Source organism: Protopterus annectens, chromosome 3.part1, assembly GCF_019279795.1.
Source record: "Protopterus annectens isolate FY-2018-M chromosome 3.part1, PAN1.0, whole genome shotgun sequence".
In the NCBI taxonomy this organism is placed as follows: domain Eukaryota; kingdom Metazoa; phylum Chordata; order Ceratodontiformes; family Protopteridae; genus Protopterus; species Protopterus annectens.
This window is the reverse complement of record NC_056732.1, coordinates 943243978-943268876: the sequence shown is the minus strand read 5'-3', so window position 1 is coordinate 943268876 and position 24899 is coordinate 943243978. Positions and strand designations below refer to the sequence as shown.

The 24899-nt window shown below is 37.4% G+C and overlaps 1 protein-coding gene across 1 annotated transcript in view; it reads right to left on the bottom strand.

Annotated features, from left to right (window-relative positions):
• The window catches only part of DOK6 (docking protein 6), a 1595884-nt gene extending 1571959 nt beyond the window's left edge, over positions 1-23925 (bottom strand). Inside the window, exon 1 of the mRNA XM_044066258.1 lies at positions 23823-23925. The gene's annotated coding sequence lies outside the window, so the exon portion shown is untranslated. The remainder of the gene's footprint in view (positions 1-23822) is intronic.
• Positions 23926-24899: the final 974 nt, after the last annotated feature.

The following is a 24899-nucleotide window of genomic DNA, read 5'->3' as shown; positions in this document are numbered from 1 at the left end:
TGTTGGTCACACATGTGCTGAGGAGGGATGCACAGTATATTGGGAAAAAGATGCTAAGGATGAAGCTGCCAGGTAACAGGAAAAGAGGAAGGCCTAAGATAAGGTTTATGGATGTGGTGAGAGAGGACATGCATGTAGTTGGTGTGACAGAGCAAGATGCAGAGGACAGGAAGAAATGGAAACAGTTGATCTGCTGTGGTAACCCCTAACGGGAGCAGCCGAAAGAAGAAGAAGAAGACCATGCTGGTACTGTGACATTGGCTTATACATGATGTCTGCTTTCACTCAACTTGACCATGACAAGCTCCTATGTGTCTTTATCTCACTGCTGCTATAACTGAGCCAATGAAACAACAGAAAGCAGAGCAGTCTAAGGTCAAATCAGAGAACAGGAGCAGATGTAATTTTTAATGCTAGAATCTGAGTACTCCACCAAATGTCGAGCATTTGAGAGGTGTGCTACACTTGAAAAACTGTCCCGCTATCAACCAGAGAAATTAATTTCTTGATCTTATCTTCCCAAACAGTTCTCTCATTTGTACCACCCAGCTTGTTACCCCCTTCCATAGTCAAATCTGGCCATATCATTGTGATATTCTCTATGAAGGCCTGCTTTCTGGCATTTAATAACTCTAGTACATTCGGGAAGTACTCTAAAACTATTTTATTGATAATCACAAATAGGACATCTCCACAGCAAGCCATGTAATCGAGGCTGATGGCTGGTGTTCTAAATTTTACTACCTCTTGGATAGGTGCACTGAGGCACCCATACCAATTTGGCATAAGCATAATGGCAAATTTAAAACTGAACCCATATGGTAGTGCTACCACAGCTCCTGGCCATAATTAAAAGATGTGCACTTTATCATTCTAAAAAAAGAATTTAAAATGGATGAGTACCTCAGACTTAGGAAATGTAGGAACAACTATGAACCTGTGGTTACAACTAATTCAGAAGAAAAATATAAGGCCTTCTTCAGTAATATTAAGAAGCTTACAGGTAAGCAGCAGATCTGTACTGAACTTATCCCTGATGGTACCTCCTTCTCTAACCTCATGGATGTTGCTAATATGTTTGAGGGCAGATTCTCTTCCAACTTACTGCACACTCATCCTTTCCTCTTTTCCCTTCATTGCCTCTCACATCTCCTTCTGAGATCAGTTTGAAACAATCCCTTTTCGTAATTTCCAAAATTAAAAACATTATTTCCATGGAGCCTAACAATTTTTCTGGGTGTTTGCTGAAGAGAGTAAATTACAACCTAGCAAAACCTCCCCATCAACTCCTTAACATAGGTTTTTGCACTGACTATGTCCATGAGGTATGGAAAATGCCAGTTGTGGTGACCTTAGATAAAGCTGGTGTCTCTACTGACCCTAGAAATTACAAGCCTTCTTCCTCACTATTACTATTTGCAAGATCAGACTAATAAACAATGATATCGGAAACCTTTTACTCCTAAAAACAAAACAAGTTAAGGCAGATCATGCCTGCTCAGCCTGGGTCTGTACTTTGAAAAGGTTACTGAGGCCATGGATAGGGGGTTTACAGTCCACAGTGCTTATCTGGTCCTTTGGTAATTTTTCTAAGTAAGGGTACGTCTCCAGCAAGGGATGGACCAAAGAAATACTCAGTGTATTAATTAAAGGCTTACCCTAAACACTAAGAAATGCATTACAGTTTCCTTTTGTAAACACGCTACATTACTACTGCTTACCATATAGATAACATTCCACTTAAATTTGACATGATCATCAGGAACTTGGGTATGTATGTTGATAACAGAGACTCCTCTGAGCACCATATCTCTGTTGTGAGTAAAAATCCTACTTTGCACAGTTTAGCCTTCATGTTATCTTCTTAACTTCCATAGAAGTAATGGTCTCACTTTATTTATTCCTAATTAGGCCCGTCATTGAACATAATGCACCCTTCAACATGTAACTCACAAATAATCCTAAATCATCTTCAAAGAGCTCAACATTTTCACACCAAAATGATCTCATGTCTCAGTGCCCTTATGACAGACTAAAAGCCCTCCCCTTTACTCAGTGTCATACAGTCCCTGAGGGGTGATCTTAGCTTTCTTAGATATAAATGATCCAGCACTCTTTGAACTCTTTCACCCAAACAGAGCCAGTAGTAAAGCAAACACCCACCCTAGTCATCCAAACCTGTACTACCACATCAACAACACTAGATGGCATAACAGTTATCTAACTGAATGTATCGTCCCTTTTTGGAACAGGTTCCCCCTACCTATAAAGCAGAGTATTTCCCTAGCAGGGTTTAAAGCAGTCTAAATGACGGGATGGGTGACTGTAAATTGTCCTCTAGAATATGTGGAGTCAATCTGCTTAAAGGTCGAAGGTCAGCCTCCCACCAGTACTGGGTGATGTGGCTCTGCTTCTTGATGGACTCCTTGGCTATTAGCTTTGTAAGAACCTATAAGGATGTGGTGTTTTATTTTTCAAGAAGAATACCAGTTAAAACCTGCATTCAGATAGCACCCACCCTTTTCTTTTTAATGCCTTCATAAAGTCCAAACATCTGTCTCTCCACCCCTGGGAGACAGACTTTTTCATTTAATGGCTTCTTGTGTGAACAAATAAGTACAGTTATCATTGAATATCTGTTGAATAACGTGATATATTAGAGGCATTTCTAACCCCCCCCCCAAAAAAAAAACTCCTAATTCATCTGTCAGGAAGACATTAATATAAGCAATGCTAATTTATATACCGACATTAAATAAAAGTATTGCTTAAAAGGCTTTGGTTTATTTTCAGTCTGATACCCCTTTAACCAACAAGTTGGCTGAACTAACATATCTCTGTCTTGCTAATAACTTTTTTTTTTTTTATAGTTGATGAACAAATGTATTATTTTATTTATTTTTATTAATTTAACATTTGTTGACCGGGAAAGTCCGACTAGGTTCCACAGAGCCTGTTTTCAGCGAAGACCCGGGGAGAAATGCTCCAGATGCATGTCTTTGGAATGTGGGAGAAAACCAGAGTACCCTGAGGAAACCCACATGAACACATGGAGAACATGCAAACTCCACACAGAAGGCACCCCAGCTAAGAATCGAACCGGAGAACCTCTTGCTGTGAGGCGACAACGTTAACCGCTGCACCACTGCGCCGCCCAGTTTATCATGATGATTATCAGTGTATGGGTACTGATATACGTGCTTTCTCCACACTCTCTTTCATATAAGTTTGCTAATGGGCTTACTTGAGCAAGAATACACATATAGTAGTCAAATCTAACTATGTCCAGTGGTTCATTATTACCATGTTACTGATTGCATTAGATTTGTGTGGAAGGTGCACACACAATGTTGATTAATTTATTTATTTTTTGAGTTGCGATTATTTTGGATATGGAAAGTTTGTTTGTCATACAGCTGAGATGAACTTTTTCGATCTCACTTTATGTGGAATCCCAGGCTGCCAATCAGCAATAAGATATTCAGGAAACTTACTTCAACTTTGAACTTCCTCCATGGTAGTAGATTTTATTCCCTCATGTTTTAGCTTCTTTCCCAAAAGAAGATGATTATGTAGTTCTAGAAAGGTGTTTCTAGAAGAATCTCAACAAGTGATTCTGAGTTTTATAACAAAGGGGGTACAACAGGGTTGAGGTTGTGAATAACTATTAGACAGCATACATTATACTGCATTTAGCATTGCTGGGTTTACTTAGCATACAGCTGAAAGCTGCAAGGCTTCTGATTCCTGTTATGTTGATTGGTCTAACAAATGTCATGAGAAGTTTGATTCCCAAACTTGTTGTATAAGAAGAATTTACTCAGGCATTTGAAAAAATTAAGGGGGTGATTTTTGGATGATCCGGTGATAACCCAGTTGCCTTATAATAATCTACATTTTTTTCTTATTTTATTGAACGTGATAGTTCATAGTTATGTTAAGTTCCCTTCTGTTTCAATGTTCCTTTATTGTCCAGCACACAAATGCATTGACCCCTTTCATGGGTGCTTTCTTTGCCCCACCACTGTCAGACTTCAAAACACTAAGTCTTCAACATCAGAGATACGTAATCTACAAACTGAAGATATGATGTACTGTATCATGTTCCTTTAAGATTTTTTTTACATTGGTGAAACTAAAAGAACATGTTAGAAACATCATAAAATACATCCAGATTTAGCTCTATTAAACTAGTTCTAAATAGCCATGTTTTAGTAAAGGTTACTATTACTTGTAGATCAAGTAAAGACCTAAAACAGCTGTTGCGATGTAAAGAGATATGCTTATACTTAAATGTAATACACTACCCGGTAAGGGATTTAAACAAAAGTATAACAGGAAAATGTATCCTGCCTCTCTTGTTCATTAGCTTAATTAGTAGATCTGTGTCTTCTATGTTCATTTGCTATGTATGATTATTTAATAATCCTGTTATTGATAACTGACTACCTTATTTATTATCAAAATTATATTTTATCTTTATAGTTTATCTTTCCTTGATAGTGGTTATACTACCATGAGAAATAAGCTGTGTTTTGGAAATAGAGTAATTTATACATGTATTTTCTTTAAGATCTACCTTATTTAATAAACCAGCTTGTTATTACCCTCCATACTGTTTATTAAGCCAAAAAGGCCTATCATCTGTCCACTAAGTGGTTTAGATGACACAGTCTCTGGGAATGTGCCTAGCCTTAGCAATCTGAGTGATGTGTTTTCTGATTAAGTTTAATTCTTATTCACCATTTAATCTTGTGCCTGAGTGAAGCTACATGTGTGCTTTCAGTAGGGTTGCCACCTTTTCAAATGCCCAAAGTGGGACATTTTTTGTAGAAATGTAAGATTTTGCAGGACAAAACACCCATGGCCAATACAAAGGACAGAACTTCACTTTTTTGTCAAAATAAAAAAAGCTTATTTTTGTAAAATTTGTCTTGCTCATGTTATTTTGTATATTTATGTGTTTCAGATACAACATAACTGTTTCATGCAACTATTAAAGAAAACTTAAGAAATATATTTTGTCTTAAAATCTCAGGGACATTTGCCATTTTTTTTAGTTTTTTTTCTCAGGACACAACTGCTGAAAGTGGGATGGTCCCTCGTAAAGAGGGACAGGTGGTAACCCTAGCTTCCAAAAGTTATAAAACATGATAAGTGTCTAAGCAAGTGATTCTGTGTACTATGTCCAGTCTTTACAACAAACACAGTGAAACTTATTATCTGGCTTGGTTACAATATGAACAAAAAGTGTTATTCTTCTCTTAATGTTGCAGCAAATTGTAATACTCAATGTGTGCCAATATGACTGAAACATGTATTACTGTGCTCAAATGTAGTTAGCAGGAATGCAGTCCAGAAGACCATTAAAGAGCCTAATCCAAATTCACAATCTCTCCAAAGTACTGTCTGGTTAAGTGACCTGCTCAGTGTCCCACACTAGGCATATGAGGGCTGAGAGAATCAAACTCTGTACCATATGAAGTAGCTCGTTAATAGCTTGTAACCTTAATCTTCTGTCACAACTGCCAGACCTGTAGCACTCATTTAAGACACAAGTTTCTGAAGTACTTGCATTTTAATTCATTATTCAAAATCCACAAGAAAATGACCCAGCTACCTAAAAGACCAACTGTATCTTTTACATTTATTTTTGTAATTTGGAGATTTGTTTGTTTTATCAAGGCTTATAGTAAAGACACTACACTACACGTCATTCACCTAAAAGTTGTGTGTGAACCAGTGCATTTTCTGGATACCATTCTATATTAATTACTTGCATGTATCAGTGAAACATATGACCAAGCTTGTGAGCAATTCAGTTATGCCTCCCCAAAATTTCTGGAATACATTTTCTGAATAAGTCATTAGATCAGATTGCAAATAACTGTGATAGGGTACTGAAGGCTTCCTTTTTAATGTTCATGCTATTCCAAATCCTTCAGCAATAGCCCAGAATATTGACAGACACAGGCAGATGTGAGGGATTCTGCTTTGCTGCTCCAACTATATATCACTATGTCAAACAGACATAATGCAATTTGATAACATTTTATGCTAATTAATACATTATCCATTTATGGCACATTCCTTGACTTGTCAAGGTTACCACCGAACCTTTCATGTATTCTAATGCTGTCTTATCATCCCACATATACAGCTGCTGGGTAGCCAATGGTACTGCAGTGGATAGTAGCAGAGGATTCAGACACTGGACTCTGTGGTAGATTGGTAGTGTGTGACCTCTCCTAAAATTACAGCTGATGGCATGGACAGCAGGTGAAAGGACAAGAGCTTTGCATAAAAAATGTGTAAGGATATAGCATGCTTCATAGCTCCACTTCAATTTTAGGCACGACAGTACATGCATAACGGCAGTTTCTCTTGTCATGCTTGCAGTACTACAGCTGCTGTGCAGACAGACTTATCTTAAAGGATATTTGTATTAAGCAAGTTGTTGTTGTTTGTCTTTTCGGCTTTTCCTGGTTAGGGGTCACCACAGCAGAACTCCGGTCCGCTAATGATTGGCAATAGATTTTTTTATGGTGCTGAGTTGCCAGCCTGACACCCAACCTTCAGTGAAGGCACACCCATTCACGCATGTCTTTCAGAGGCCACTCGACCGCAGGGAGGACATCCAGACTCCACACAGAAGGCACTCCAGACGAGAATCGAACAGGAGAACCTCTTGCTGTGAGGCAACAATGCTACCACTGTACAACCGCGGCTTATTTGATTTAGTTAAACAGGGGGCAAAAAGTACAATGAAAACTGTTTATAACTTGAAAAGATCATATCGGTATCATATTTGTAGTGTGCACAGTACAGACATTGATAGGTATATGAACAGTTAGTGTATAAAGATTACCAGGCAACTAATAAAATAAGACATGAGTCATTCATCCTCTTTCTACTTACAGTCACACCACCATACCTTTCAACCTCTCACATAAAAAATTGGACAAATCCACAAATATTAAGGGGGGGGGGGTGCAACGGCCCAGAATAGGGACATTTTTTAAATATTGCTCTTACAAACGTAGAAAGTTGATAGAATAACAGGTTTTGTATTAGCATGCATTTTGAAGGATATGAACTCTGAAAATCAAATGTTTGCCATTATTTTCTGACTTCATTCCTCAATGATTTGTTAGTGGTTTGTCAGAAAACTACAATTTTATGAGAAATAGACCTAAAATATGAGTCATAAATATGGATATTTTTCAAAAATCTGGAGAGCTGAGAGCTATGTGCACCACACACTGTAGTTTTGCTTTGCAATTTCAATGCTGTCATACAAGTACATATGGTATACTACAGTAACATCAACATTGACAATAATGGGCAAAAATATCAAGAATACAGCAAAAATTGACATGAGACACCAATGTATAGTTAACCAGATGTTCATAGAAATTCAAGGAAGTGAAGGTTGACAGGTTTTTAGATCCAGGTGTGCTGACTGCTCCACCTATCTGGTAGTTATTGTAGAGGATTAAGAGTATGTGAATGAGCTGCTTCTTGTAGTCCATGGTTTGATTCCCTCAGCCTCCATTTGACTTTTATGAGATTCTGAGGAAGTTTCTAAACCAAGAGGATTCAGGTGATTTATTTTTTATGTATGCAATGCAGAATCACTCATGTTTAGGAGAGCCCTGGAAACTGTTATAACATGTCACACCAACTGTAAATTGTTTTAGATTCTGGCCTATTACATTTTATACTAACATAATATGGTATTTATTTCTGTTTAAGTGTCTTTTTTTCTTACAAGTGAAATAATCTGCAATGTAGCATCAACTGTTCCTACTTATGCATTGTTATTATTATCGATATTATCTTTTTTTAAATGAATATTTGCATCCTACACATTTTCACAGATGGTACTGTATTCCTGTTGTAGTTTTTGATTTATTGTTAATTTGTATGAGTACTAATGTTATTTGAGAATTTTTGCTCAGATCTTCAAGAAAAAACTCAGATCTCATCTGAAGTTTTCAAATTTTTTAATTAAAGAAAGATGTCACATTTAAATGCCTTATTAGAATACAAGGATTATAAACATAAAGATGATTCCATTTTATTAAAAGTATGTAAATGTCTATGTCCTATGAACTTTACAAAAATAGTACAGAAACAAAAAGCAATATACTTAAAAGGTAAAGCTAAAATTCGTAACAGCAAGAAACTGTTAAAAGATTAAAAGATTAAGAATAAAAAGATACCCAAAAGGAATGTGGTTCTAGAGTTCAAGTCTAGATAGATAATACAGCAAGGCAGTTAAAAGATAACCTAACAGATGTTACAAGATCGATAAGGAGAACTACCAGAAGTCCCTGTCCTGATGATCTAATGAGCATAAGGTCTCAGAACCTTTTACAATAAGTTGGACTCAGGCAGTGAAGGGTATTTTAAGTGAAACTCAAGATTTTAAATAGACATCTGGCTGCAAGAAACCATGCAATATGACTATTCTGAGATGTTCTTATCAATAGCAGAGTAGAGGACATGAGAAGGACAGATAGTGACATGCATTAATGTGGCTTTTTTTTTGCTGAGTGAACTTTAAACAATTTTGCACCATCTTTTGCAAAACTAACCCGGACAGTCTTCTAGATCTGTTCTTCTCAAATCTCCTTGTTTGTATTCAGTATTCCTCTGAGCTGTCTTCCATATAACAGTTTGAATGGACAAAAGTCAGTAGAAGACTGGCTGCTTCCTCAGCTAACATAAGATAAAGTTAAAGGAAGTTCCAGTTTTTCCCATCCTTATCCAAAACATTTTTACCATTTTGTTTAATTCAAAATTATATGCATTTATTTATTTATTTATTGAGCTATCCATTCTTTATTGACTGGGTTAGTCCCACCAAGTTAGTAACCTCTTTTCAGGGGAGACCCAGGGTAGTATTTCTACTACTAGAGGAAATTTGGCAAGGGCATTAGATAACTGGTCATGAGCATTATCGCCTCACAGCAAAAGATTCTCCAGTTTGATTCCTGCCTGGGATGTCTTCTGTGTGGAGGCTGCATGTCCCCTCTGTGTTCATGTGGGTTTTCTCCAGGTGCTCCAGTTTCCAAAGATGTGCAGTAGATCTAAACTGGTTCTGGATGGATTGAAGAACTTCATCTACTCTTTGGAGGGGTGGCTTCACCAACAGGAAAAGTCCTAAGTGCAACCCAGTTGATCTGGAGCAGAATGGATGTGAAAGTATCTTTACTGAAGTTACTGAGGTTTCTGATTGTACTATAATGATGAACCTTGTGGGAATGTTTGGTGTGTCTGACTATTCAGCTTAGCTGCTGGTTGCTTAGGCTATCAGGTAGGGCACTAAGTGTGGCAACACTGTTTAGGGTGAATGTTAGAATCCAGTCTAGGATGGATTCTTTAGATGTGGCCTTGTTAACTGTAGTTGAAGTTTTAATCAAGTGATAAAGCTGTACAGCTTAATTTAATTTGTTGGGTTTTCTAAAGCTATCCTTTTCCAGACTATCTCCTAGCAAGATGGTTTCCAGTTTTATGGCTGGCTGAGATCCAGGACTGGAGCTCTTCTGGATGGAAATGTTTTTACTGTGTGTTATGTACAGGATTATGATGACTAGATATTTGCAAACATCTAGTCTGAGGAGTAAGATGAGAAGTTCAGCACTGTTACAATGGGGTAGAGTATCATGGAAATTAGAGAGATCTAAAATACTGTAGAAAATAACAACTTCACCTGTGTTTTTATCAGTTCTGTCTAGTATGAGTGTATTATAACCTGGTGGAAGTATTTCTGTATAGTTGGTAATTGGCTTTAACCAGGCTTCTGTGGCTAGGAAGTGATCAGGTGAGCAGTGGGCTATACAGGCATGAACTTCTGTGATTTTGTTATAGAGACTTCTTAGGCTATTGAGTAGTATTTTAAGTCCTAGAGGGTTGAAAAGATAGTCTGTTGCTGTTTTTGGATGTTTGGGGACTGGCTTGGTGGGGTCTGAGGTTAGTTGAGTGGGTCCAGGATTGGGATGAATATCCCCTCGCACTAATAATGTCCAGATAGCAATGTGACCATTGAAGAGCCACTTATACTTGGGTTTGAGTTTATAGACAATGCTGGATAATGGTGGAGCATGTGTTGTTTGCTTCTCTTTCAGGGTGCTAATCTAATTAATGTTGAGTAGACTAGGGGAGATATTAGAAAAATGTGGTATTCTGGTTTAAGAATTGTGTGGCAGGTATAGTTAAGTAACAGTGAGAGACGCACTTGTGAAAGCTGGCTAAGATTGTGAGTCTTGTGAAAAGTTTTAGATATGGGAGATGATGTAGTGGCATATTTGGGATTTAGAAGAATGTATGGATAGGTGATAGTAGGTCTGTGGAGGGATGAAGTTATAGGCAGTAGACAGATGTCTGTTGCTTCTATAAGTAAGGGGATGTAGCTCAGTGGTAGAGCACATGCTTTGCATATATGGAGCCTGGGTTCAATCCCCAGCACATTCAGTAGTGCAGCACCACTCTTATACTACTCTACAATGTCAGTAATCAAGCTACCTAGGGTGGGAGTAGAACCCACAGCCTTCTATACCAAAGGGGAGTTTCCATCATGTTCAGTAACTAACACACAAACTGTGAGTACAAGAATATGTATACATAAGAAGGTATGAACCTATAAGCACATCATGATTATGTGGACCCATAGAGAAGGTGCTTGCTATAGTGTGGGCAGAACTTTCTCTGGCAGTTAACAAATTTCCTTGCAGAATTTGAAGCAAAGATAAATCATTGATGGAAATGGGGACAGAGCACTGAAGAAAAATACATTTGATATATTTCAGTGTAGCAAACAGTTATGTGTTTTTTTATTGGCTGCCTTTTTTTTCCCTCAGGTTGTGACTGATGAGGCCTTATGTAGCCCGATGCATTATCAAGCATTTCATAAGAATTGTGCTTAAGAGAAAGTACCATCAATTAATGCAGATGTTAAGGTTATGAGATGTAGTCCCTGCGGTCCAGCATTTTATTCCCTCAGAGTTTATTTGCCTGCTGTATAACCATGAGCAAGTCACTTAATCAGACATTGTTCACAGTTTACCCTGAAAGGACACTATGCTCAGTGGCCCTACCTGGTTATTTCATGAGACATTCATATGTAAAATGTAAAAGTAGTGAACAAAAAGCAGAACTGCAAGAAAAAGCTTGAATGCAGATGCTAGAAATCTCATTTAATCTTGTCCACATCTGATTTTTTATTCTGTTTTATGACATACTGGCTTGTAGGCAAATACCTGAGCAAGTTATTCTCATTTTAATGCATTAATCCTGCTTATAATAATCTGTAAAACAGAGAATAATCACTCTTGCTCTGTAGCATCAGTTTCAAACACATGTATGACATTTCTCATCTCTTCTTTAGATGCCTTAAATTTAATTCCTGTTTTAATGTTTCTGTCTAAGTATTTATATCTTGTCATTTTGATTCAGGAGCCTAGGCAGCGTGACAATTCCCTGTGAGACACCTGGATGTGGACACAAAGCTGGATGACACTCTAGCTGCAGCAGTGACATATGGCTATGGAGATTTCCTGTGGTCATAGTAGAATCCCCTGCACCATACATGCATGCCCCCAGGAGCACAAAGGCATAATTGTCTGCAGTGCAGGCTGCTGCAACCAGATGCTGGGGGGCATGAATGTGGCACTGTGAAACAAGTGTACAATGGGCAAAGCCTTTATTAATATAACATGTGAAGTGATGTGTGCAGTGCTTGGTGTGTGCCATATGCAAATACAACTACAAAATGTAAAAATATGCCACAGCATGTGAAACATCCTGCATATTGTTGTAGTCACACTTGTGTTGGAGGATGTATTTTAGGCAACACTCCCTAACAACAATAGCCTTTCTACGTGGCATCACTGGAATCCCTCTGAGAAGTGATCTCTCCATTAACAATTAGGTTTTCTTCCTCTTGCAGAACAGACAGAAGGTCAGAAAACAGTACTGTAGGCCATCTAAGTAACACCTTTAGCTGGTGGTGCCATGCTTCCACCTGATTACTGGTTTATGGAAGATCCATGTCAGAGACATCACAGACATTCCAGAATTTCAGAGGATAAGATGTTGGCAGTCATTGTGGTGCAGAAGAGCAAGTGGCATAATTCCCTGGACCGCCGCATACATAATGTTGGTACAGAAATGTTGATATGGGCTTATTACATTCAGGCAGTACAGAAACAATCTCCATAAATGCAGGCACAAAAACACCTTCTGGTAAGAAAGCCAATGCAATCAAATTGTGGATGGCTATAGAAAATGCGTGTCTTTATCATAAAGGGCCACAATGTGACAATGCTGGAGTTGCTGCCAAATAATCTTGGCAAAATTAAACAAGCAGTCCTTTAGAATACTCTTGCAGAATGCCTTATGACAGGCAAGAATTGCTGTTTTCTCAAAATCAGTCATGTTGTAGTCTGGATGAAAGGTGCATCAGAAATCTGCACCCATCCCCACAAGCAAATACCACACACTGTTATACACTGCCTTTTTTTTCCAAGTCATTAGACAATAAACCAGGGGAACAATCCTAGTGTTGGCGGGAATGCCAACAGATCCATGCAAGGTGATCAATTGGCAGTACACTTCTGCATGTGTTAGGAATGTGCCATCCCCAAGTGTAATTAGTTACCCACACAGATCTGCCAGATTTTGCTCTGTAGTGAGCAAAGCAAGAGTGTCCTTGTCATCCATATCTGACTTTCTTCTTAGGAGAAAGGTATCACTGCAGAGTGGGTACCGGCTGACATCACTGTCTGCTAGGGTTGCAGGGGGTATAGAAATGAATGCCTAGGCCCTCTGTCATCTTCTGGTAATGGTGCAATGAGTGTAACATGACATGACATCCCTTGTGGCACACTGTCATTTGCCTTTCCAAGAACACTTTGCATTACATGACTAGGCAAATCGTTGCTGTGTTCTCCATTCTGCCATAGTTCTGCAAGGAGCACCGCTGCTTGTGCACTGGTTGCATCAGACCTACATTGGTCTGGCAAGGATTTCTGGAGTTCTACCCACTCTACTTGGTAAACTAAAATAGCTCAGCCTCTATAGGCCTTTATCCTCCACTTGATATATGCCCAGTATCATTTGGATAGCATTTCACACTTTAAATGATACAGGTAATCCTCTACCATTAGCATTGGCTTGGCATTATCTAATATCTACTGCCAAGCTGACCTGGCCTGTACTCATCTGCAGTATCCATCATGTCAACAATACTTGTAGAGGGTTGCTTGGTATCCATTTTCTACAGTTTAGCAAGGCTGGGCAACTAGATGCAAGTGCTGTCAGCTTACATAATAGGTCACTAATGTGTAAGCAAAGCACTGTATATTTTCAACTTTTCTTCCTGTTCTGTAACATGAACTATTCTGTCCATGCCCTTACACTTAATTTGCTGTGTTGGCATAGTCCATTATGATACAGGATACTGTTTCTGTTTTGTTTTACCTGCACAGTATATTTCTGCTTGTATTACAGCTGTCCCATTGCACATAGTTTCAGGTTGCTGCCATTTACTGTTTGAACGGGATTACCTGACATTCTATTTGGTAAGGATTCCCTATTTTAAGTTTGTAATGAGACTGAGAGATACCTCAGTAATTTCATGTATATTGTAGACTGTACAGCAATGTAATGGAGAGATTGTTTCTTTCCTTATATCATTTGTAATGTTCTGGCATGTCAGAGAGGTTTGTGATCACTAAAAATAATATTCATTCTGGTATGTGCTTCCTGTCCTGTTTGTAAAGTAGGATAGTAAGCCCATACCCACATATTCATAAGGGTATATGCCTCCTGTTCTGCTTTACAGGTATGCCACTACACATTTAATTTGCGGAGTATTCTCCCTGCTTATAGATAAAGTACTTCAATTTCAGCCTATCTTAGCCTTTCTTCCCTCAGCTATATGCCCTGTCTCTGGTTTTCCTGTGCTTTGTACAGCCACAAAGATCACTATTCTACTGTGGATGACTCTACTGTTAGAATACAGTAGGGTAGCTTTCCTTAGGGATTGTTGCAATGTAGTGGGTTACTCAACAGCATTCAATGCCGCAATGTTTCTGCTTTAAGATCACACTGCCCTAAGGTGAAGTTGTGCTGCAGCCTTTTAGTTTTGACATTGTTGCTTGCAGGAAAATGTCTCACAAATTTAATCCCAGAACCCTTCAGCATCTGTATGCATTAGTGTGAATTTGGTTTTTATTTAATTTTATTTTTGTTTAAATTCATTAACAATAGTACACCTCTGGATGGGCCTACTTCATGTTCAGCCTGGAAAAGAAAACCAACAACATGCAATATAAATAAAATATTCATATCATGTACATCTCTTGCAGCTATGTTCTTCATGTTGATATTAATTGTGCTGCTCACATTACTAATTTGGAAACTGAGTGCACCCTGGTGCATATATAATAAAATTAATGGTTTCGAATATATTTGCACTTACACTCAAAAGACCCTGACAGATCTCTACCCCTGAGTATGTCTTCTTTTTCACTCTGGTTTATTTTAAAATGATCCCATGATGTTTTCACTGTCAGTGCTTTACTTCTGCATTTGTCTGCAGCTGTTGTGGCTGCATTGTATTTTCAACGTTGTCATGTGACCAGTTGTGTTTTATAACCAAAACAGTGTTAATGATGAAAGTATAGTTGGCTTAACACTGTCCGTATATTAGCAGGCCAGATGTTTTAGGTGGCATTTGTTGCAGAGTTGAATAAATGGGGAAAAAGCTGGAACCCATATTACTGACACACTGCACTATATTTCTCTTTCTTCTCTCACTACCATCATTTGTTCTAGTATGTGAGAGGTCAGGATAAAGTAACAGGAGAGAGGGCTGCCAGGCATTGTAAAGTGCTAATTTTGAATGCAAGTGACAAAGATGAGTAGGAATGTGTCAGGGAACACAATTACCGAAATCCAACAATCCAGTGAAACACATTTTTCCATTTCTGTGTATTCTTACTCTGTTTTGTGCTAGGCTTGGTCATTGGCAAAAAAAAAAAAAAAGTATGTAAGTACATGAGTAGGTATTGCTAGTATATTTGTTTTTGAAAGAACGGAGAATGAATAAATAAAAAGTGTGTCCCTAATCATTTGCAATTTGTAGCTGGCAAAGAGGGACAACATGCAGCTATGCAGAAATTTATTTTATTTCTGTCTTTCTGTAGCCATCAACACATACCATTACTGAGCTGAAATGAGAATTATAGATTAGTTGAAGCTATGATAAAGAGAATGGAATTCAAATCCATTGCCAACATTTATATTATTGTACCTGTCTTTCATTGTTTGCACTAGTTTATGAGAGGCAGAGTCACTAGGGGTCATATATCAGACTATGTTTCACTCAAAATTCAAAGTGGGACAGTGTGGAACAAAAAGGGTGCAATGTTGTCTATGACATAACTTAAGTACATGCAACAATTCTGGCTTTTTTTTTATTTTATCATATCTTATGAAAGGCTGAGTCATGGGCATGCAACTGTAGGAGTGCCCAAAGACAGCTTTTTTAAAAAGTATTCTAAGTATAAAACAGGTATTGCTGAGAAATGCTGACCAGTTCAGTGGTGAGTGTTGGGTTGTAGAGTACTAGTTTTCATTAAGATACGATGGCCAATGAGTTGGTAGAGATTGGTGTATGAGACAGAGGAATAATGCACTATGCATGGTGGTCTGCAGTCATGAATAATAACCAAAAATATTCCTCTTGCTTATATTTTGCTATTAACTCTCATTAGCAGATACCAGTGAAGGTGCACATCAAGGAACAGTAACAGCTTTACATTCACATTAAATAAGGTGCAATGGTGGAAGAAGACAATGGAGTGGGAAATAAACAGCATATACAGTGGTGTTATCATTATGGACAACATACAAAACTGTTCTAATTGGCTACATTTTTTAAATTTCCTATACTGACCTTTTTCCAGGCATAAAACTGTGTGTGTGTGTGTGTGTGTGTGTGTGTGTGTGTGTGTGTGTGTGTGTGTGTGTGTGTGTGTGTGTGTGTGTGTGTGTGTGTGTGTGTGTTGTGCGTGTATATGTAAACTTGCAAACACCATTCTAAAATCTGGATAATACCCCCTTATAATATTATTTAACTGGATACCATCTTTCTTACATTCTAGTATAATATGACTTTGAAAGTTATACAAATCTAGATACAGTGGTGCAACTATACAGCTATCTGCTTTGTAATGAAACCCATGTACTCCACATCTTCCTACAGATTCATCATCTACAAACTACTATATACAGCCTTCTACATTTTATCAGTGTTATACCTATTTCATGTATTAGACAGAGTCCAGTGTATCTAACACAAAGACATTCTTATGGCTCATGATCACTATACCCATCATTTATTATCTCCATAAGTTATGACTTTATATTACACCTGGATTCCTTCTTTGTGAACTGCTTCTCTTTATAATTCTCGATACAAGGTTAAGTAGAATATTCCTTGTAGTACTGATGTTTCCATCCAGCCAAACAGCTACCCTAGAAACCTTCTATCAGAGTACAGTCAAAGGAAGTCTGACTTATTGGCCTGAGACAACTCAAAGCTCAAGTCACTGGCATTGTCATTCCTTCTGCTCCCTGCTAGAGACCTTATTATTCATGGCACTGTTCTAACTACTTCACTGACTCTGGAATTGTATGATTTTAGATTTGTAGCTCTTAGGTCTGAGGTTCTGCCCTCAAGTCATGAACTAAAGTAAGAACTCAACATAACATCCTCTTGGCCATTATCAACTACAAGTGATAACCCTTCCATGAGAACACTGCCAGGTCACAGAATATCCATTAATCTTCAATCAGAGTAGGTTTGCTAATTTAAATCTTAAATGCTTATGATTAGCCTATACATTTGCTAACCAATGACATGTCCATTCTCCAAACATAATTTTATCCAATCAGACTAGCAAAAAATAAAAAAGGAGAGAAGGCATAATTCAAATTTCTTATTTCAGTTCTACTGTATTATTTGGAAGACAAGCTGCATCAATTCCTTGACATTAAATTTAAATGCAACCTTCCATTGTATTACAGTATACTGCAAATATTTCATGACTGACAAAATTAATCACTCAACTTACATTTCTCAAATCTACCACTCATAGTAAAATTATTAATCAGTTACCCCATATAGTGCTCTGTCAGGTGCAGCCAATATATTTATCATATTAATTTTTTATGACTTAGAGAGAATTCACGGCCAAAAAAAAGGCCTCTCAGTAGCAAAATCATCACATCTGTATATCTTACATAACTATAACTTATCGATATGCTAATTTTCCTGTATTAATAATCTAATGTACTAGACTCATTGTTAAATTCAGTATTGCTATGACACTAAGAATACCTATAATGTACAACCAGCTGCAGCCCGTTTTCAAAAAATATATCAATCCCTTATTTAAAACTGTGATATGCATAAACATTGGCAATAATGGAGAACACTGGATTGAGCATAATTCATGTCTGTGAATAAGAATGTCCCCATTACTGCCCAGCACTCAGTCTCTTGCTCTCAGAAACTATCAAGGACACTTTTTAAAATATAAATGCTATTATCTTGAAAGGTTGACAAAGTAAGAGAATCTTAATTAGTCTATAACTAATTATTGCTTTATCCATTAAGTATAACCCACCACCTTTTCTCTGAAAGAAATAATTAGGGAAGACAGAGCCAACATTTTGAGGCAAAGCCAAAACAGTTGTGAGGTATGCTTGGTGAGATGTGCACAAAAACAGAAAACTGCAATCTCAGCCATGGATACAAATCATAACTGTAACATCCAAATGCTGGGGAAAAGTTCTCCAAGATTTTCAAATATAAAGGTTCAATGGAAATAACTTATGCTGAAGTATAACTACCAAATCTGCACAGTATAGTACCTGTCAACCCAGCAATGATGGAGAGAACTTTACTGAAATAGTGTCTTTGCAGTCATGATTTAAAATGTTATGACAGCAGCATGTAGACGTACAACTACACTTCCCCATAAAACTTCAGCCATTAAGCAAATACACAATTTCAGTCCGGTGTTCTCGATTATTGCTAAAAACTCTTCCTATAAGTTTTTCTAGACTGACAGTGAGTGAATATTATAATGCCAAAGTTGCAACAGCCTGATCATCAGAAGACACTAGGTATGTTTCGAATTGAACATCTTCTCAGCATATTTAAGCCCCACAAATCCTCTGGCTAAAGTCTCAGTCACTAAGAAATGGAATTCTATCTCTCTAAATTAGATCGACCTCTAACTTCTCCAACATCGAACACCTACTAAAAATATGCCTAAATAAGACTTGCCTCTGCTCCTGCACTACCCAAGGCTGAAGTAATCCCTTCCTCCCTCCTCTCCCCAACATATATCTTACTAATATTTTCTCTCTAAACATAGTCCATCTATGTCTTAGATAAAGAGTAAATATAATTGTGCCTAGGCCATGTTATTTAGTCATCTCTGTTCCACAGTAGTACTGAATATGTTTAATATTATCTCTATGAGCTGCAGCTTATGAATCCTTTAACTATTCACAATGTTCTGCTTTCAACTTGGTATCTCTACACCTTTTTCCACTCTGTAGTATGAGTTCACTCTGCATGAACTGAAGTTGTGAAGAATATGTTGTTCTTCTTCTGTATTAGGTTTTATAAGAACTTTCTTGTTTAACTGTAACCATATTATGTCAATGTTGAGCTTTTTTCTCCATGTTTCTGCTGAAAATGGGATGTTATCCCAGTCAGAATTTCCCAGTAAAGAAATATCAAATAAAGCAAATAAATAAATCTCACCTTCTCTTTCAGAACTTTCTTCCATAAAGTTTTATCCATTTACCTATCCCTGTAGTTACTGTTTAATAAAGATACTTTATTACTATTATCTTGCTACAAACGATACATGGCATTTACGTTGTTGCATGGTCATAACATTATTGACAAATCACCTAAGAACTTCTGTTATTTATAACTTTAAAATACACAAAACCTCCACATATTTTAATTCAGAATAATGTGTACTAAGTTCAATTTATTTTGTTCCTTTTTGTCTTATCTTCATGGTAAGGTCATTGGCATTCAATATTAACGATCCTCAAACATGAAACCACTGTGGCAAGACACATCTTCATTAATATTTCCAATGCATGTTGGTGTGCCATAAACATTAAGATGATAGTGTGATACCTCTTTAGTACAATGTATATAAATAGCATACAAATGTTTATATACAAACATTATACAACCATTTCTGAGGGCACGTATTAGATTACAGCATTCAGATGTTATTATCACCACAGTATTTAGCAACATCAATGAACATCGGTTATTGAGTATAATGCTCCTAAAAGTTCTCAGTACCACCAGTAATAGTAAGGGTATATGTTTCCACACTTTCAGTAGAAGCATAACATCAATCGTAGTCACCATTATATTCATGTAATAAGTTAGCACTTCACTAGCTTGTTAATATCTGGATGTGCCAGCAAAAATATTTTACTGTAGCCTAGCAGTCTTCTAACTTAACCATAGCACATATAATCTCACAATGCATATTTCTGTATTTCCATACAAAATAGACCTTAGTTCTCATAGAAAGTTCGCTTCTACTGAAACTGTGGAAGTGTGTACCATTAATTACCATGGGTTATAGGAACATTTCACTAACGGTTTTAATGTTTGTTTCTGGTGTTATCAGTATGCAAATGATATTCTAACACATCAAGGTTGTTAAACTCACACTGACTAAACAACTTAAAATAAAAAAAAAATAATGCTTAACTTCATCTCATGTAATGGAGTGAAAAGAGAAGACAAAACCTTCAAAAGCACTTTAAGAATTCTTTCCCTCTTATCACTTCTACCCATCAGGTGTATGTTGCTTCCCCAACATCATCATTTTTTCTGCTCCAAGGCATTTTACATTATTAAAAAGCATGACCTGCAAACAAGAATATGTGAACTTCAACATTCACATATAAATGGTACAATATATAATATTTGCAGTTGTGTCATTAAGAGAAGTAGTTTTATTTGGCTATTATTTTTTTCTATCAGCTATCACAGAATAGCTCATGTCAAACAATCACAACCATTATGTTATATCTTTTTACCTTTTGGTATTCTTAATTTTGTGCAATAAAGCATTAATAATAATAATAATAATAATAATAATAAGAAGAAAAAAAGGTCTATGGAAGAAAATTTGAGCTCCTATAGCAACTCTCTTCACAAGATAACACTGCACAAAATGTTATCTGCAATCATGTTAAAACAACGTGAAATATTCCCCTTGCTGACATTTGGCTACTACTTCTCAATATCAAGAATCATACGGTGGTGTTTCTTAATGAGTCAAGACCATGATGATGCTTCACCACCATCTTAATTTCACAAGGACATTGGCTCAGTAGAATTAATACCACCTTCTATGACTTGTTGCCACTGACTCCCAGGATATGCTCCAGTCTCCCTGTGATCAACTAGATTAGACAAGCTATCAAATCATTAATAAATGAATTAATACTGCTTTGTGGTAGTTTCATAGGTTCATTGGCAATTACTAAGATAATGGGCCTAGTCATATAGTTGGGTTAGATGACAGAGCCAGGGATGAACTCTCCTTCACATGGATAGGAAGCTATTTCCACAGTAGGTGGAGATGCTGAGACATGTACCTGCCCCTTGAGCATGTCCTATTTATGTTGCATATAATGTTTAGGTATTTCTAATGCTAACAAACTTGTGGATCTGCAGTAAGTACATTGGTACTGAAGCAGATGATGCCTTGTAAGCCAGGCATAGATCACCTCTGAGGAGGTCTGCATATTTCACAATACTTATGCCTTGTACTCTTTTTGTCAAGAATCTCTGCGGGCATTCCAGCTGTTGCATATGCCTGGTCAGGTCCATTGAGAAGGGAGCATTGCACTCAATGAATGGTGTAATGAATGCTGAGTACAGTAGGACAATGACATCCTTGGACTTGGATGACAAACCTTTGCTTATAAGTTGGGCAATATAGAATAATTTCCTTACAACAGTAAGCATAGGATGATCAAAGCTAAGTCACTGTCCACATATGTTCCCAAGCCGCTAACCATTGGGTGTATTCTTAGGGGTATATTGCCTAGGCGGTAGTTATCATGTGTAGCCAACTTTTCAGAAAAAAAACTGTCACACGTGCTTTGGCATTCAGTATTAGACCATGGCTCCTGCACCTTTTATTAGTTTGTGGTAAGATCTCTTGGAAAATATTAGTGGCCTTGGGGATTCTATCACTGTGTCAGGCTTGCAGTCACCCATAAATTGGTCAACTAGTGGCCTTTGGCATTAGCTCTGACTTCCAAAAAAAGAGATGCTGAAAAGGAGTTGCCCCGGCTCTGAGTACTGATGGGCTCGGCTAATGACTGACCTTTTTTTCGAGGTACAGTCCACTCAGAAGTGCAGCTGGCTCAGTCATCACCTTCTCCCTTTACCATGAACCAGCACCCTATCCCCTCACCTCTTCAAGTGAAGAACAAAAAAAGTAAGCACTTTACTGCATTTAGTTGATTGCTATATTGTACTGATCAACGTATTACAAATCCACATCCTCCAGTTCTTCCACTGATGAGCAAAAAAAAAAATCAGATGTTCCTTCTACCTTTCTACCCGCACACACAACCAGGTGACCAGACAAAGCAGAGCCCCACTTCCCCTGCCCAGCCATTCAGGTCCCATTTTGAGCTCTGTCCCAAACCTTTTACTGAAAAAAAAAAATTCTTATTCTTTAAATTGAAGCAAACTACTACCGTTTATACTCTGCCTGCACATGCTGTTATGCTCAGGTTTTAGTTAAAAAGAAAGATTTTTTTTTTAACTTTTAAACTGAAGAAATCTCAGTTTAGACCACACATGAAGTGCTACACACTCAGGTTTAACTGTAAATGCAATACCACCTTTTAAATGCTGATATTGCATTAGAGATCAGGATTGACTGATCGCTCCCACCCAACACTTTGTTCCTGGGGAAGTTGCTCCTATCACCCTGGCTAGCTGTACTTCTGAGTCCCCTATCCTGACTTCCTGTGCCCTATTTGTGAGACGATTGTCTAGCCAGCAGGTGACAAAGGGTTTACACCTAGTTTTTAGGAGTTCCTCTACAATGGCCAAATTGGAACTAGTGTTGAATGCTTTGATCAGGTCAAAAAAGGCAGTGTGTAACACTTTTCCCTGCTCCACAGCTTATATTTTCAAAAAAGTTTACCATGTTGAGTAGCACAGTCTGCTTTTTGACAAAACCAAACTGTGTTGGATCCAGTGAGCGAAAGTTTCCTACGTCTTTATAATACCCAAGCCAATACTTTCCATGGTTTTACATAAGGGACTAGCCAGACTTATAGATCTGAAATTGTCCAGGTCAGTAGATATCTTGCCCTTGTGCAAAGGCATAACTGTTGCAATCCTCCATTCACTGGGCATGATGCCAGTTAGGACGCTAAGGTTGAACAATCATGTTAAAAGGGTTAGACAGGTCATGTTTCATGCTTTTCAGGAGGACTCCCAGGATATTATCAGGGTCTACAGATGCAGTGTTTTTTGCCTTGGAGAACAATTGAGGACTAGTCTGCAGGATATACTCAGGACAGTTATGATCAAGGGTCTCTCATGAGTGGTGTCGGTGGAGGAAAATGGTATGAAATTGGACCTAAATTTATCAGCCACTAGATTTACTATGTCCTCCAGCACCATGCAGAGTAGTTCCACTTACCATTAGTTCAGCACAATCTTGTGTCTTAACATTAAGGCTGTTGCCATTGCTAAAGAAGGCCTTGTGGTTATCCTTTGCCTGCTAGGCTAACTTTACCTGAAATTTGGTTTGGGTGGACTTGATAAGACTCCTGAATTGTTTATTTTGTTCAGTGAGGGGTGTCTTGCCTTGCTGGGTATTACACTTCCTAGCACTCCCTAGATTTTAATGATTACTGAATGCTGAATGTTTTGCATAAACTAGAGCTTGTTGAGACATCACTCCTTAATGGTAGTAACTTTAAAACAGCTCAGTGTATATGGAAAAAAGTCTGATATATTTCTCAGCTGCTTCTGCTAATATTTATTCATTTTATGATATGTAGAACTCACAGACCTGTCTCTAACATATCACATAGTTTAGCAAAAGAAAGCAGCTGTTGAAACTTTCACTTTCTGCTAAATCTTAATGTTTGCTACATAGATATGTACTCTACAAACATAATCAGTGTACCAAGCAAGTTAGAAACTGACAGTACTACTTATGATAATGGAATCATACCAGTGATGGAAGTGATAATTACACATATGACATGTAATAAGCACACATTTATTACCTGTAACACATTCCCTCTTATGATCCTGGTAGTACCATCAAAGACAATAGGCTTTAGTAAACTCATTTTATATCTGCACATTATAAAAGATATCTGATGGTAAAATGTATGTTATTTCCCCTTAAAATGTACCTAGTCATTGTATAATTATATTATCACTTGTTGTGGTCACTGGTCTGTTCACCTTTCTCTGCCTCATCTTCTCAATACGCTTGACAACTGTTGAGATGGCTACCTGTAAATTAACCTACTGGCTATGCCATGCTAGTGTGTGTGTGTGTGTGTGTGTGTGTGTGTGTGTGTGTGTGTGTGTGTGTGTGTACATATTACTATAAGCATGTATTTGTTAAACTCAGGATATATAACTCATACACACAGATGTCCACAGCAGTAGAAATAATTTTTGTGTTCCTTAATACCTTATGAAATGTTCTGAAATATGCGGCCTTTTCATCTGGAAATTTTTCTAACCTTCTGGGACCCTTGCTTGATGCTTTCTTAAATACCAGCCAACATCTTCGAAAAATCTGCACACAGAAAAAAAAAGTTATTGTCACTTTGCAGCATAGTCATTATCAAGACAAGCCATGTAACATATAACAGTTTACTTAAATAGCAAATGACAATATCTAAAAAGTAAAAGATCTCCCTTTGTCCCATTAAGCAAAACTTTTAAAACATGAGAAATGTCACAGGTAATCCAAGCACTGCAACAACTCTTCTGCACATTGAAGCAGTAAAGCACAATAAATTATGTCTGTGCAAAATGTTCATATTTTCTTTTCAAGTGACATTAAATGACATTTTATGTCAGTCAGTGCTAATATTACTTTTACTGGTAACGTTTTAAAATGTCAAGTCTCTCAATGCTGAGTCCCAGAATGTTAAGATTAAATGACCAAACATCTTGGCTTCTATTTACTAAGTCAGAGACTGCAATTTCTCAGACTGTCATTTCTTATTTGAGGGATGGTAATTTCTGAGTTAATTCAGGAGATGTAGCGGTTTCTCACATTGTGATGCGGGGGGTGGGGGCTTGCCTCCGTACAAAGAAAGTTTAAAAGAGAAGAGCTGCGCTCACTTTTTGCTCTTTTCCTGTTTTGTTCACCCCTTTTAATAATATCACTTCAGCTTCCTTATTGTCCATTATAAAGTCATTTTGACTATATTATTTTCTAAAGAATGAAGTAAAAAGGTATCAGATGCTTGAAGCATTGGCAAGAGATAGCAAGAAATAATATATTTTAATGTATAAAGTCTTTACAAGTGTTGGAGCACTAACAAACATACAGATGTGTACTGGTACAATTTCTCAACACATAATATAGACTACACTATATACACATATTTTACTGAAAAATGAATGCAGTAGCACAGAATGCAAAATTTCAAAGATCTGCTTTGTGTGTAGCTTATGGTTTTCTGCTTCTTGTTGATTAAGGCAGACAGTTCAATCTACTGGCTTTATTCTAGGATTCAGAAAATGTGGATTACAC